Raw genomic sequence first — 16306 nt, forward strand, 5'->3', positions numbered from 1 at the left:
ATGAAGTGAACGAGGGATATGAAGTGAACGAGGGATATGAAGTGAACGAGGGATATGAAGTGAACTGCTGACCAGTAAACGAGATCTTTGTTTAGTTTGTTCTGATCAGCTCCTTCCATGTTGTAGGCAAAATTTGACCCGGGGATTTTTCACTTCCTCCGTCAGACGCAAGCGTCTGTCATCTGCCAATAAGACCTGTACAGGAACCCCCGGCACCACATGACTCTCAGTATAAGACCTGTACAGGAACCTCAGGCACCACATGACTCTCAGTATAAGACCTGTACAGGAACCTCAGGCACCACATGACTCTCAGTATAAGACCTGTACAGGAACCCCCGGCACCACATGACTCTCAGTATAAGACCTGTACAGGAACCTCAGGCACCACATGACTCTCAGTATAAGACCTGTACAGGAACCCCCGGCACCACATGACTCTCAGTATAAGACCTGTACAGGAACCCCCGGCACCACATGACTCTCAGTATAAGACCTGTACAGGAACCCCCGGCACCACATGACTCTCAGTATAAGACCTGTACAGGAACCCCCGGCACCACATGACTCTCAGTATATGACCTGTACAGGAACCTCAGGCACCACATGACTCTCAGTATAAGACCTGTACAGGAACCCCCGGCACCACATGACTCTCAGTATAAGACCTGTACAGGAACCCCCGGCACCACATGACTCTCAGTATAAGACCTGTACAGGAACCTCAGGCACCACATGACTCTCAGTATAAGACCTGTACAGGAACCCCCGGCACCACATGACTCTCAGTATATGACCTGTACAGGAACCTCAGGCACCACATGACTCTCAGTATAAGACCTGTACAGGAACCTCCGGCACCACATGACTCTCAGTATAAGACCTGTACAGGAACCCCTGGCACCACATGACTCTCAGTATAAGACCTGTACAGGAACCCCCGGCACCACATGACTCTCAGTATATGACCTGTACAGGAACCTCAGGCACCACATGACTCTCAGTATAAGACCTGTACAGGAACCCCCGGCACCACATGACTCTCAGTATAAGACCTGTACAGGAACCTCAGGCACCACATGACTCTCAGTATAAGACCTGTACAGGAACCCCCGGCACCACATGACTCTCAGTATAAGACCTGTACAGGAACCTCAGGCACCACATGACTCTCAGTATAAGACCTGTACAGGAACCCCCGGCACCACATGACTCTCAGTATAAGACCTGTACAGGAACCTCAGGCACCACATGACTCTCAGTATAAGATCTGTACAGGAACCCCCGGCACCACATGACTCTCAGTATAAGACCATTGAGCACAACATTCAGGATCACACCAGCAACGCGAACATTTCACCTGAAATAAAGTACTTTTCACACAAGGTAAACCCCGCCCCCTTTTTGTTTTGATAATTGTAGCGTTTTAAATTTAAATCTAGAGATAGTTTTATTCCATCATCAAACAGAGTTTGGAACAGAGAGAGAGAGATCTGGAGAAAACATTCATTTTTATAGTTTCAATCGTTTATAAAAATCTTGAAAAATGTAATCTTATCAAAATATAACCCTAACCCTAGATTACATTTTTCAAGATTTTTTTAATAGTTGTAAAGAGAGGGGTATATTTTTCTCCAGAATTGTTCATAGGTCTCTATGAAATATCACACCTAAGGGATCATCTCAAAATGGGTTGAAGCTGAAAAGACTTAATATTTTTCGTCTTGGGGGGGCGGGGCCTGGGGGGGGGGTTGAACCTACATTTCGTCTTTTTGAAGCTTCAATACATCGTTGTGACAGTCATTGTTTTGAAATGCTAAAAAACTGCAACGAGCAGCACCGCGCACCGCGGCCTGTGCGGGGGAGCACGGCGCGCCCTGGCCCGCACAAGGGACGGGGCGGGCGTCGCCGTCGCCAACGCGGCTGGTGCAGAAAAGTTGGAAAAGCTTTTTTGCTGCAAGACGCGGCGCAGAAAATGATCAAGAGATTTGGCTCTAGTCACGTGCCATTGCCAATTGCCATTAAAACAAACAAGTGCAATATAACAAACACATAAAATGACGGCTGGTTTAGCTGTTCTGAACATCTCACTAAATGTTTTCTACTGCTTCCTGACCGGAAGAAGGACCAACACAAACCCGCATGAGGTTTCGGCCAATCACAGAAGACGTGAGATTCTCACTGAGACAAAAGGGCGTGTCCTGCGTCTGTCACTCTGACATGTCTAAGGTCTAAACGCAATTGACAATAACAGTTTTTGACAAGAAACATGAGTTTCTCACTCTCTCATCCTCTTAATATCTCAATGTGGTCATCTCACAGTTTGGGTTGAATGGGATGTGTCGTAGGGCCCCTAGGGCCCGTGGACCACGTGGATTGAGTAAACAAACATGTACGACAGGTGACATTATTTGGAGAGTTCATAAGTTCTACTGATAAACAGATCAAAGGATGTGCAGGGTCCATTAAGCTACTATGGTTTTATCAACGTGTAAAATGTTATGTGATGCCGGACATTTTTCTTTTAAGCTTCAACCTATTTTGAGAAGATCCCTAAGTATCTAAGAGATTCAGTTTGTCATTTGGATAAGTCTTTCTAATGGTCAGAGGGGGGCGCCAGAGAGAGAGAATTTCAGTTTTTGGTCTACAGTGAACCCTCGTTTATCGCGGGGGTCACGTTCCAAAAAGAACCCGTGATAGGCGAAATCCATGAAGTAGAAACCTTTTATTTTTTTACAGTTGTTATACAATGAAATAATCCATAAAACATTGAAGCTCACACACACGCCGCTCTCACCGACCTCTCACACGCCGCTCTCACCGACCTCTCACACGCCGCTCTCACCGACCTCTCACACGCCGCTCTCATCGACCTCTCACACGCCGCTCTCACCGACCTCTCACACGCCGCTCTCATCGACCTCTCACACGCCGCTCTCATCGACCTCTCACACGCCGCTCTCATCGACCTCTCACACGCCGCTCTCACCGACCTCTCACACGCCGCTCTCATCGACCTCTCACACGCCGCTCTCATCGACCTCTCACACGCCGCTCTCATCGACCTCTCACACGCCGCTCTCATCGACCTCTCACGCGCCGCTCTCATCGACCTCTCACACGCCGCTCTCATCGGCCTCTCACACGCCGCTCTCATTCGACCTCTCACACGCCGCTCTCATTCGACCTCTCACACGGCGCTCTCATCGACCTCTCACACGCCGCTCTCATTCGACCTCTCACACGCCGCTCTCATTCGACCTCTCACACGGCGCTCTCATTCGACCTCTCACACGGCGCTCTCATCGACCTCTCACACGCCGCTCTCATTCGACCTCTCACACGCCGCTCTCATTCGACCTCTCACACGGCGCTCTCATCGACCTCTCACACGCCGCTCTCATCGACCTCTCACACGCCGCTCTCATCGACCTCTCACACGCCGCTCTCATCGACCTCTCACACGGCGCTCTCATCGACCTCTCACGCGCCGCTCTCATCGACCTCTCACACGCCGCTCTCATCGACCTCTCACACGCCGCTCTCATTCGACCTCTCACACGGCGCTCTCATCGACCTCTCACACGCCGCTCTCATCGACCTCTCACACGCCGCTCTCATCGACCTCTCACACGGCGCTCTCATCGACCTCTCACACGCCGCTCTCATTCGACCTCTCACACGCCGCTCTCATCGACCTCTCACACGGCGCTCTCATCGGCCTCTCACGCGCCGCTCTCATCGACCTCTCACACGGCGCTCTCATCGACCTCTCACACGCCACTCTCATCGACCTCTCACACGGCGCTCTCATCGACCTCTCACACGCCGCTCTCATCGACCTCTCTCATGCGCCGCTCTCATCGACCTCTCACGCGCCGCTCTCATCGACCTCTCACACGCCGCTCTCATCGACCTCTCACACGCCGCTCTCATCGACCTCTCACACGCCGCTCTCATCGACCTCTCTCATGCGCCGCTCTCATCGACCTCTCACGCGCCGCTCTCATCGACCTCTCACACGCCGCTCTCATCGGCCTCTCATGCGCCGCTCTCATCGGCCTCTCACGCGCCGCTCTCATCGACCTCTCACACGCCGCTCTCATCGACCTCTCACACGCCGCTCTCATCGACCTCTCACACTGCGCTCTCATCGACCTCTCACACGCCGCTCTCATCGACCTCTCACACGCCGCTCTCATCGACCTCTCACACGCCGCTCTCATCGACCTCTCACACGCCGCTCTCATCGACCTCTCACACTGCGCTCTCATCGACCTCTCACACGCCGCTCTCATCGACCTCTCACACGCCGCTCTCATCGACCTCTCACACGCCGCTCTCATCGACCTCTCACACGCCGCTCTCATCGACCTCTCACACTGCGCTCTCATCGACCTCTCACACGCCGCTCTCATCGGCCTCTCACACGCCGCTCTCATTCGACCTCTCACACGCCGCTCTCATTCGACCTCTCACACGGCGCTCTCATCGACCTCTCACACGCCGCTCTCATCGACCTCTCACACGGCGCTCTCATCGACCTCTCACACGCCGCTCTCATCGACCTCTCACGCGCCGCTCTCATCGACCTCTCACACGGCGCTCTCATCGACCTCTCACACGCCGCTCTCATCGACCTCTCACACGGCGCTCTCATCGACCTCTCACGCGCCGCTCTCATCGACCTCTCACACGCCGCTCTCATCGACCTCTCACACGCCGCTCTCATTCGACCTCTCACACGGCGCTCTCATCGACCTCTCACACGCCGCTCTCATCGACCTCTCACACGCCGCTCTCATCGACCTCTCACACGGCGCTCTCATCGACCTCTCACACGCCGCTCTCATCGACCTCTCACACGCCGCTCTCATTCGACCTCTCACACGGCGCTCTCATCGACCTCTCACACGGCGCTCTCATCGGCCTCTCACGCGCCGCTCTCATCGACCTCTCACACGCCACTCTCATCGACCTCTCACACGGCGCTCTCATCGACCTCTCACACGCCGCTCTCACTGACCTCTCACACGTCGCTCTCATCGACCTCTCTCACGCGCCGCTCTCATCGACCTCTCACACGCCGCTCTCATCGGCCTCTCACGCGCCGCTCTCATCGGCCTCTCACACGCCGCTCTCATCGACCTCTCACACGCCGCTCTCATCGACCTCTCACACGCCGCTCTCATCGACCTCTCACACTGCGCTCTCATCGACCTCTCACACGCCGCTCTCATCGACCTCTCACACGCCGCTCTCATCGACCTCTCACACGCCGCTCTCATCGGCCTCTCACACGCCGCTCTCATCGACCTCTCACACGGCGCTCTCACACGCCGCTCTCATCGACCTCTCACACGCCGCTCTCATCGACCTCTCACACGCCGCTCTCATCGACCTCTCACACGTCGCTCTCATCGACCTCTCTCATGCGCCGCTCTCATCGGCCTCTCACACGCCGCTCTCATCGACCTCTCACACGCCGCTCTCATCGGCCTCTCACACGCCGCTCTCATCGACCTCTCACACGGCGCTCTCACACGCCGCTCTCATCGACCTCTCACACGCCGCTCTCATCGACCTCTCACACGCCGCTCTCATCGACCTCTCACACGCCGCTCTCATCGGCCTCTCACACGCCGCTCTCACACGCCGCTCTCATCGACCTCTCACACGGCGCTCTCATCGACCTCTCACACGCCGCTCTCATCGACCTCTCTCACACGCCGCTCTCATCGGCCTCTCACACGCCGCTCTCATCGACCTCTCACACGCCGCTCTCATCGACCTCTCACACGCCGCTCTCATCGACCTCTCACACGCCGCTCTCATCGACCTCTCACACGCCGCTCTCATCGACCTCTCACACGCCGCTCTCATCGACCTCTCACACGGCGCTCTCATCGACCTCTCACGCGCCGCTCTCATCGACCTCTCACACGGCGCTCTCATCGACCTCTCACACGCCGCTCTCACTGACCTCTCACACGCCGCTCTCATCGACCTCTCACACGCCGCTCTCATCGACCTCTCTCATGCGCCGCTCTCATCGGCCTCTCACACGCCGCTCTCATCGACCTCTCACACGCCGCTCTCATCGACCTCTCACACGCCGCTCTCATCGACCTCTCTCATGCGCCGCTCTCATCGACCTCTCACGCGCCGCTCTCATCGACCTCTCACACGCCGCTCTCATCGACCTCTCTCATGCGCCGCTCTCATCGGCCTCTCACACGCCGCTCTCATCGACCTCTCACACTGCGCTCTCATCGACCTCTCACACGCCGCTCTCATCGACCTCTCAAACGCCGCTCTCATCGACCTCTCACACGTCGCTCTCATCGACCTCTCTCACACGCCGCTCTCATCGACCTCTCACACGCCGCTCTCATCGGCCTCTCACACGCCGCTCTCATCGACCTCTCACACGGCGCTCTCACACGCCGCTCTCATCGACCTCTCACACGCCGCTCTCATCGACCTCTCACACGCCGCTCTCATCGACCTCTCACACGTCGCTCTCATCGACCTCTCTCATGCGCCGCTCTCATCGGCCTCTCACACGCCGCTCTCATCGACCTCTCACACGCCGCTCTCATCGGCCTCTCACACTCCGCTCTCATCGACCTCTCACACGGCGCTCTCACACGCCGCTCTCATCGACCTCTCACACGCCGCTCTCATCGACCTCTCACACGCCGCTCTCATCGACCTCTCACACGCCGCTCTCATCGGCCTCTCACACGCCGCTCTCACACGCCGCTCTCATCGACCTCTCACACGCCGCTCTCATCGACCTCTCACACGCCGCTCTCATCGACCTCTCACACGTCGCTCTCATCGACCTCTCTCATGCGCCGCTCTCATCGGCCTCTCACACGCCGCTCTCATCGACCTCTCACACGCCGCTCTCATCGACCTCTCACACGCCGCTCTCATCGGCCTCTCACACGCCGCTCTCATCGACCTCTCACACGCCGCTCTCATCGACCTCTCACACGCCGCTCTCATCGACCTCTCACACGGCGCTCTCATCGACCTCTCACACGCCGCTCTCATTCGACCTCTCACACGCCGCTCTCATCGACCTCTCACACGGCGCTCTCATCGGCCTCTCACGCGCCGCTCTCATCGACCTCTCACACGGCGCTCTCATCGACCTCTCACACGCCACTCTCATCGACCTCTCACACGGCGCTCTCATCGACCTCTCACACGCCGCTCTCATCGACCTCTCTCATGCGCCGCTCTCATCGACCTCTCACGCGCCGCTCTCATCGACCTCTCACACGCCGCTCTCATCGACCTCTCACACGCCGCTCTCATCGACCTCTCTCATGCGCCGCTCTCATCGACCTCTCACGCGCCGCTCTCATCGACCTCTCACACGCCGCTCTCATCGGCCTCTCATGCGCCGCTCTCATCGGCCTCTCACGCGCCGCTCTCATCGACCTCTCACACGCCGCTCTCATCGACCTCTCACACGCCGCTCTCATCGACCTCTCACACTGCGCTCTCATCGACCTCTCACACGCCGCTCTCATCGACCTCTCACACGCCGCTCTCATCGACCTCTCACACGCCGCTCTCATCGACCTCTCACACGCCGCTCTCATCGACCTCTCACACTGCGCTCTCATCGACCTCTCACACGCCGCTCTCATCGACCTCTCACACGCCGCTCTCATCGACCTCTCACACGCCGCTCTCATCGACCTCTCACACGCCGCTCTCATCGACCTCTCACACTGCGCTCTCATCGACCTCTCACACGCCGCTCTCATCGGCCTCTCACACGCCGCTCTCATTCGACCTCTCACACGCCGCTCTCATTCGACCTCTCACACGGCGCTCTCATCGACCTCTCACACGCCGCTCTCATCGACCTCTCACACGGCGCTCTCATCGACCTCTCACACGCCGCTCTCATCGACCTCTCACGCGCCGCTCTCATCGACCTCTCACACGGCGCTCTCATCGACCTCTCACACGCCGCTCTCATCGACCTCTCACACGGCGCTCTCATCGACCTCTCACGCGCCGCTCTCATCGACCTCTCACACGCCGCTCTCATCGACCTCTCACACGCCGCTCTCATTCGACCTCTCACACGGCGCTCTCATCGACCTCTCACACGCCGCTCTCATCGACCTCTCACACGCCGCTCTCATCGACCTCTCACACGGCGCTCTCATCGACCTCTCACACGCCGCTCTCATCGACCTCTCACACGCCGCTCTCATTCGACCTCTCACACGGCGCTCTCATCGACCTCTCACACGGCGCTCTCATCGACCTCTCACACGGCGCTCTCATCGACCTCTCACACGCCGCTCTCACTGACCTCTCACACGTCGCTCTCATCGACCTCTCTCACGCGCCGCTCTCATCGACCTCTCACACGCCGCTCTCATCGGCCTCTCACGCGCCGCTCTCATCGGCCTCTCACACGCCGCTCTCATCGACCTCTCACACGCCGCTCTCATCGACCTCTCACACGCCGCTCTCATCGACCTCTCACACTGCGCTCTCATCGACCTCTCACACGCCGCTCTCATCGACCTCTCACACGCCGCTCTCATCGACCTCTCACACGCCGCTCTCATCGGCCTCTCACACGCCGCTCTCATCGACCTCTCACACGGCGCTCTCACACGCCGCTCTCATCGACCTCTCACACGCCGCTCTCATCGACCTCTCACACGCCGCTCTCATCGACCTCTCACACGTCGCTCTCATCGACCTCTCTCATGCGCCGCTCTCATCGGCCTCTCACACGCCGCTCTCATCGACCTCTCACACGCCGCTCTCATCGGCCTCTCACACGCCGCTCTCATCGACCTCTCACACGGCGCTCTCACACGCCGCTCTCATCGACCTCTCACACGCCGCTCTCATCGACCTCTCACACGCTGCTCTCATCGACCTCTCACACGCCGCTCTCATCGGCCTCTCACACGCCGCTCTCACACGCCGCTCTCATCGACCTCTCACACGGCGCTCTCATCGACCTCTCACACGCCGCTCTCATCGACCTCTCTCACACGCCGCTCTCATCGGCCTCTCACACGCCGCTCTCATCGACCTCTCACACGCCGCTCTCATCGACCTCTCACACGCCGCTCTCATCGACCTCTCACACGCCGCTCTCATCGACCTCTCACACGCCGCTCTCATCGACCTCTCACACGCCGCTCTCATCGACCTCTCACACGGCGCTCTCATCGACCTCTCACGCGCCGCTCTCATCGACCTCTCACACGGCGCTCTCATCGACCTCTCACACGCCGCTCTCACTGACCTCTCACACGCCGCTCTCATCGACCTCTCACACGCCGCTCTCATCGACCTCTCTCATGCGCCGCTCTCATCGGCCTCTCACACGCCGCTCTCATCGACCTCTCTCATGCGCCGCTCTCATCGGCCTCTCACACGCCGCTCTCATCGACCTCTCACACGCCGCTCTCATCGACCTCTCACACGCCGCTCTCATCGACCTCTCACACGCCGCTCTCATCGACCTCTCACACTGCGCTCTCATCGACCTCTCACACGCCGCTCTCATCGACCTCTCACACGCCGCTCTCATCGACCTCTCACACGCCGCTCTCATCGGCCTCTCACACGCCGCTCTCATCGACCTCTCACACGGCGCTCTCACACGCCGCTCTCATCGACCTCTCACACGCCGCTCTCATCGACCTCTCACACGCCGCTCTCATCGACCTCTCACACGTCGCTCTCATCGACCTCTCTCATGCGCCGCTCTCATCGGCCTCTCACACGCCGCTCTCATCGACCTCTCACACGCCGCTCTCATCGGCCTCTCACACTCCGCTCTCATCGACCTCTCACACGGCGCTCTCACACGCCGCTCTCATCGACCTCTCACACGCCGCTCTCATCGACCTCTCACACGCCGCTCTCATCGACCTCTCACACGCCGCTCTCATCGGCCTCTCACACGCCGCTCTCACACGCCGCTCTCATCGACCTCTCACACGGCGCTCTCATCGACCTCTCACACGCCGCTCTCATCGACCTCTCACACGCCGCTCTCATCGACCTCTCACACGCCGCTCTCATCGACCTCTCACACGCCGCTCTCATCGACCTCTCACACGCCGCTCTCATCGACCTCTCACACGCCGCTCTCATCGACCTCTCACACGGCGCTCTCATCGACCTCTCACGCGCCGCTCTCATCGACCTCTCACACGGCGCTCTCATCGACCTCTCACACGGCGCTCTCATCGACCTCTCACACGCCGCTCTCATCGACCTCTCTCATGCGCCGCTCTCATCGACCTCTCACGCGCCGCTCTCATCGACCTCTCACACGCCGCTCTCATCGACCTCTCACACGCCGCTCTCATCGACCTCTCTCATGCGCCGCTCTCATCGACCTCTCACGCGCCGCTCTCATCGACCTCTCACACGCCGCTCTCATCGGCCTCTCATGCGCCGCTCTCATCGGCCTCTCACGCGCCGCTCTCATCGACCTCTCACACGCCGCTCTCATCGACCTCTCACACGCCGCTCTCATCGACCTCTCACACTGCGCTCTCATCGACCTCTCACACGCCGCTCTCATCGACCTCTCACACGCCTCTCTCATCGACCTCTCACACGCCGCTCTCATCGACCTCTCACACGCCGCTCTCATCGACCTCTCACACTGCGCTCTCATCGACCTCTCACACGCCGCTCTCATCGACCTCTCACACGCCGCTCTCATCGACCTCTCACACGCCGCTCTCATCGACCTCTCACACGCCGCTCTCATCGACCTCTCACACTGCGCTCTCATCGACCTCTCACACGCCGCTCTCATCGGCCTCTCACACGCCGCTCTCATTCGACCTCTCACACGCCGCTCTCATTCGACCTCTCACACGGCGCTCTCATCGACCTCTCACACGCCGCTCTCATCGACCTCTCACACGGCGCTCTCATCGACCTCTCACACGCCGCTCTCATCGACCTCTCACGCGCCGCTCTCATCGACCTCTCACACGGCGCTCTCATCGACCTCTCACACGCCGCTCTCATCGACCTCTCACACGGCGCTCTCATCGACCTCTCACACGCCGCTCTCACTGACCTCTCACACGCCGCTCTCATCGACCTCTCACACGCCGCTCTCATCGACCTCTCTCATGCGCCGCTCTCATCGGCCTCTCACACGCCGCTCTCATCGACCTCTCTCATGCGCCGCTCTCATCGGCCTCTCACACGCCGCTCTCATCGACCTCTCACACGCCGCTCTCATCGACCTCTCACACGCCGCTCTCATCGACCTCTCACACGCCGCTCTCATCGACCTCTCACACTGCGCTCTCATCGACCTCTCACACGCCGCTCTCATCGACCTCTCACACGCCGCTCTCATCGACCTCTCACACGCCGCTCTCATCGGCCTCTCACACGCCGCTCTCATCGACCTCTCACACGGCGCTCTCACACGCCGCTCTCATCGACCTCTCACACGCCGCTCTCATCGACCTCTCACACGCCGCTCTCATCGACCTCTCACACGTCGCTCTCATCGACCTCTCTCATGCGCCGCTCTCATCGGCCTCTCACACGCCGCTCTCATCGACCTCTCACACGCCGCTCTCATCGGCCTCTCACACTCCGCTCTCATCGACCTCTCACACGGCGCTCTCACACGCCGCTCTCATCGACCTCTCACACGCCGCTCTCATCGACCTCTCACACGCCGCTCTCATCGACCTCTCACACGCCGCTCTCATCGGCCTCTCACACGCCGCTCTCACACGCCGCTCTCATCGACCTCTCACACGGCGCTCTCATCGACCTCTCACACGCCGCTCTCATCGACCTCTCTCACACGCCGCTCTCATCGGCCTCTCACACGCCGCTCTCATCGACCTCTCACACGCCGCTCTCATCGACCTCTCACACGCCGCTCTCATCGACCTCTCACACGCCGCTCTCATCGACCTCTCACACGCCGCTCTCATCGACCTCTCACACGCCGCTCTCATCGACCTCTCACACGGCGCTCTCATCGACCTCTCACGCGCCGCTCTCATCGACCTCTCACACGGCGCTCTCATCGACCTCTCACACGGCGCTCTCATCGACCTCTCACACGCCGCTCTCATCGACCTCTCTCATGCGCCGCTCTCATCGACCTCTCACGCGCCGCTCTCATCGACCTCTCACACGCCGCTCTCATCGACCTCTCACACGCCGCTCTCATCGACCTCTCTCATGCGCCGCTCTCATCGACCTCTCACGCGCCGCTCTCATCGACCTCTCACACGCCGCTCTCATCGGCCTCTCATGCGCCGCTCTCATCGGCCTCTCACGCGCCGCTCTCATCGACCTCTCACACGCCGCTCTCATCGACCTCTCACACGCCGCTCTCATCGACCTCTCACACTGCGCTCTCATCGACCTCTCACACGCCGCTCTCATCGACCTCTCACACGCCGCTCTCATCGACCTCTCACACGCCGCTCTCATCGACCTCTCACACGCCGCTCTCATCGACCTCTCACACTGCGCTCTCATCGACCTCTCACACGCCGCTCTCATCGACCTCTCACACGCCGCTCTCATCGACCTCTCACACGCCGCTCTCATCGACCTCTCACACGCCGCTCTCATCGACCTCTCACACTGCGCTCTCATCGACCTCTCACACGCCGCTCTCATCGGCCTCTCACACGCCGCTCTCATTCGACCTCTCACACGCCGCTCTCATTCGACCTCTCACACGGCGCTCTCATCGACCTCTCACACGCCGCTCTCATCGACCTCTCACACGGCGCTCTCATCGACCTCTCACACGCCGCTCTCATCGACCTCTCACGCGCCGCTCTCATCGACCTCTCACACGGCGCTCTCATCGACCTCTCACACGCCGCTCTCATCGACCTCTCACACGGCGCTCTCATCGACCTCTCACGCGCCGCTCTCATCGACCTCTCACACGCCGCTCTCATCGACCTCTCACACGCCGCTCTCATTCGACCTCTCACACGGCGCTCTCATCGACCTCTCACACGCCGCTCTCATCGACCTCTCACACGCCGCTCTCATCGACCTCTCACACGGCGCTCTCATCGACCTCTCACACGCCGCTCTCATCGACCTCTCACACGCCGCTCTCATTCGACCTCTCACACGGCGCTCTCATCGACCTCTCACACGGCGCTCTCATCGGCCTCTCACGCGCCGCTCTCATCGACCTCTCACACGCCACTCTCATCGACCTCTCACACGGCGCTCTCATCGACCTCTCACACGCCGCTCTCACTGACCTCTCACACGTCGCTCTCATCGACCTCTCTCACGCGCCGCTCTCATCGACCTCTCACACGCCGCTCTCATCGGCCTCTCACGCGCCGCTCTCATCGGCCTCTCACACGCCGCTCTCATCGACCTCTCACACGCCGCTCTCATCGACCTCTCACACGCCGCTCTCATCGACCTCTCACACTGCGCTCTCATCGACCTCTCACACGCCGCTCTCATCGACCTCTCACACGCCGCTCTCATCGACCTCTCACACGCCGCTCTCATCGGCCTCTCACACGCCGCTCTCATCGACCTCTCACACGGCGCTCTCACACGCCGCTCTCATCGACCTCTCACACGCCGCTCTCATCGACCTCTCACACGCCGCTCTCATCGACCTCTCACACGTCGCTCTCATCGACCTCTCTCATGCGCCGCTCTCATCGGCCTCTCACACGCCGCTCTCATCGACCTCTCACACGCCGCTCTCATCGGCCTCTCACACGCCGCTCTCATCGACCTCTCACACGGCGCTCTCACACGCCGCTCTCATCGACCTCTCACACGCCGCTCTCATCGACCTCTCACACGCCGCTCTCATCGACCTCTCACACGCCGCTCTCATCGGCCTCTCACACGCCGCTCTCACACGCCGCTCTCATCGACCTCTCACACGGCGCTCTCATCGACCTCTCACACGCCGCTCTCATCGACCTCTCTCACACGCCGCTCTCATCGGCCTCTCACACGCCGCTCTCATCGACCTCTCACACGCCGCTCTCATCGACCTCTCACACGCCGCTCTCATCGACCTCTCACACGCCGCTCTCATCGACCTCTCACACGCCGCTCTCATCGACCTCTCACACGCCGCTCTCATCGACCTCTCACACGGCGCTCTCATCGACCTCTCACGCGCCGCTCTCATCGACCTCTCACACGGCGCTCTCATCGACCTCTCACACGCCGCTCTCACTGACCTCTCACACGCCGCTCTCATCGACCTCTCACACGCCGCTCTCATCGACCTCTCTCATGCGCCGCTCTCATCGGCCTCTCACACGCCGCTCTCATCGACCTCTCTCATGCGCCGCTCTCATCGGCCTCTCACACGCCGCTCTCATCGACCTCTCACACGCCGCTCTCATCGACCTCTCACACGCAGCTCTCATCGACCTCTCTCATGCGCCGCTCTCATCGACCTCTCACGCGCCGCTCTCATCGACCTCTCACACGCCGCTCTCATCGACCTCTCTCATGCGCCGCTCTCATCGGCCTCTCACACGCCGCTCTCATCGACCTCTCACACTGCGCTCTCATCGACCTCTCACACGCCGCTCTCATCGACCTCTCACACGCCGCTCTCATCGACCTCTCACACGCCGCTCTCATCGGCCTCTCACACGCCGCTCTCATCGACCTCTCACACGGCGCTCTCACACGCCGCTCTCATCGACCTCTCACACGCCGCTCTCATCGACCTCTCACACGCCGCTCTCATCGACCTCTCACACGTCGCTCTCATCGACCTCTCTCATGCGCCGCTCTCATCGGCCTCTCACACGCCGCTCTCATCGACCTCTCACACTCCGCTCTCATCGACCTCTCACACGGCGCTCTCACACGCCGCTCTCATCGACCTCTCACACGCCGCTCTCATCGACCTCTCACACGCCGCTCTCATCGACCTCTCACACGCCGCTCTCATCGGCCTCTCACACGCCGCTCTCACACGCCGCTCTCATCGACCTCTCACACGGCGCTCTCATCGACCTCTCACACGCCGCTCTCATCGACCTCTCTCACACGCCGCTCTCATCGGCCTCTCACACGCCGCTCTCATCGACCTCTCACACGCCGCTCTCATCGACCTCTCACACGCCGCTCTCATCGACCTCTCACACGCCGCTCTCATCGACCTCTCACACGCCGCTCTCATCGACCTCTCACACGCCGCTCTCATCGACCTCTCACACGGCGCTCTCATCGACCTCTCACGCGCCGCTCTCATCGACCTCTCACACGGCGCTCTCATCGACCTCTCACACGCCGCTCTCACTGACCTCTCACACGCCGCTCTCATCGACCTCTCACACGCCGCTCTCATCGACCTCTCTCATGCGCCGCTCTCATCGGCCTCTCACACGCCGCTCTCATCGACCTCTCTCATGCGCCGCTCTCATCGGCCTCTCACACGCCGCTCTCATCGACCTCTCACACGCCGCTCTCATCGACCTCTCACACGCCGCTCTCATCGACCTCTCACACGCCGCTCTCATCGACCTCTCTCATGCGCCGCTCTCATCGACCTCTCACGCGCCGCTCTCATCGACCTCTCACACGCCGCTCTCATCGACCTCTCTCATGCGCCGCTCTCATCGGCCTCTCACACGCCGCTCTCATCGACCTCTCACACGCCGCTCTCATCGACCTCTCTCATGCGCCGCTCTCATCGGCCTCTCACACGCCGCTCTCATCGACCTCTCACACGCCGCTCTCATCGACCTCTCACACGCCGCTCTCATCGACCTCTCACACGGCGCTCTCATCGACCTCTCACGCGCCGCTCTCATCGACCTCTCACACGCCGCTCTCATCGACCTCTCACACGCCGCTCTCATCGACCTCTCACACGCCGCTCTCATCTACCTCTCACGCGCCGCTCTCATCGACCTCTCACACGCCGCTCTCACCGACCTCTCACACGGCGCTCTCATCGACCTCTCACACGCCGCTCTCATCGACCTCTCACGCGCCGCTCTCATCGACCTCTCACACGCCGCTCTCACTGACCTCTCACACGTCGCTCTCATCGACCTCTCTCATGCGCCGCTCTCATCGACCTCTCACGCGCCGCTCTCATCGACCTCTCACACGCCGCTCTCATCGACCTCTCACACGCCGCTCTCATCGACCTCTCTCATGCGCCGCTCTCATCGGCCTCTCACACGCCGCTCTCATCGACCTCTCACACGCCGCTCTCATCGACCTCTCACACGGCGCTCTCATCGACCTCTCACACGCCGCTCTC

The sequence above is a fragment of the Eucyclogobius newberryi genome, unplaced genomic scaffold, assembly GCF_026437365.1.
Source record: "Eucyclogobius newberryi isolate DKJ021-1_F unplaced genomic scaffold, fEucNew1.0.hap1 SCAF_9, whole genome shotgun sequence".
NCBI lineage: Eukaryota > Metazoa > Chordata > Actinopteri > Gobiiformes > Gobiidae > Eucyclogobius > Eucyclogobius newberryi.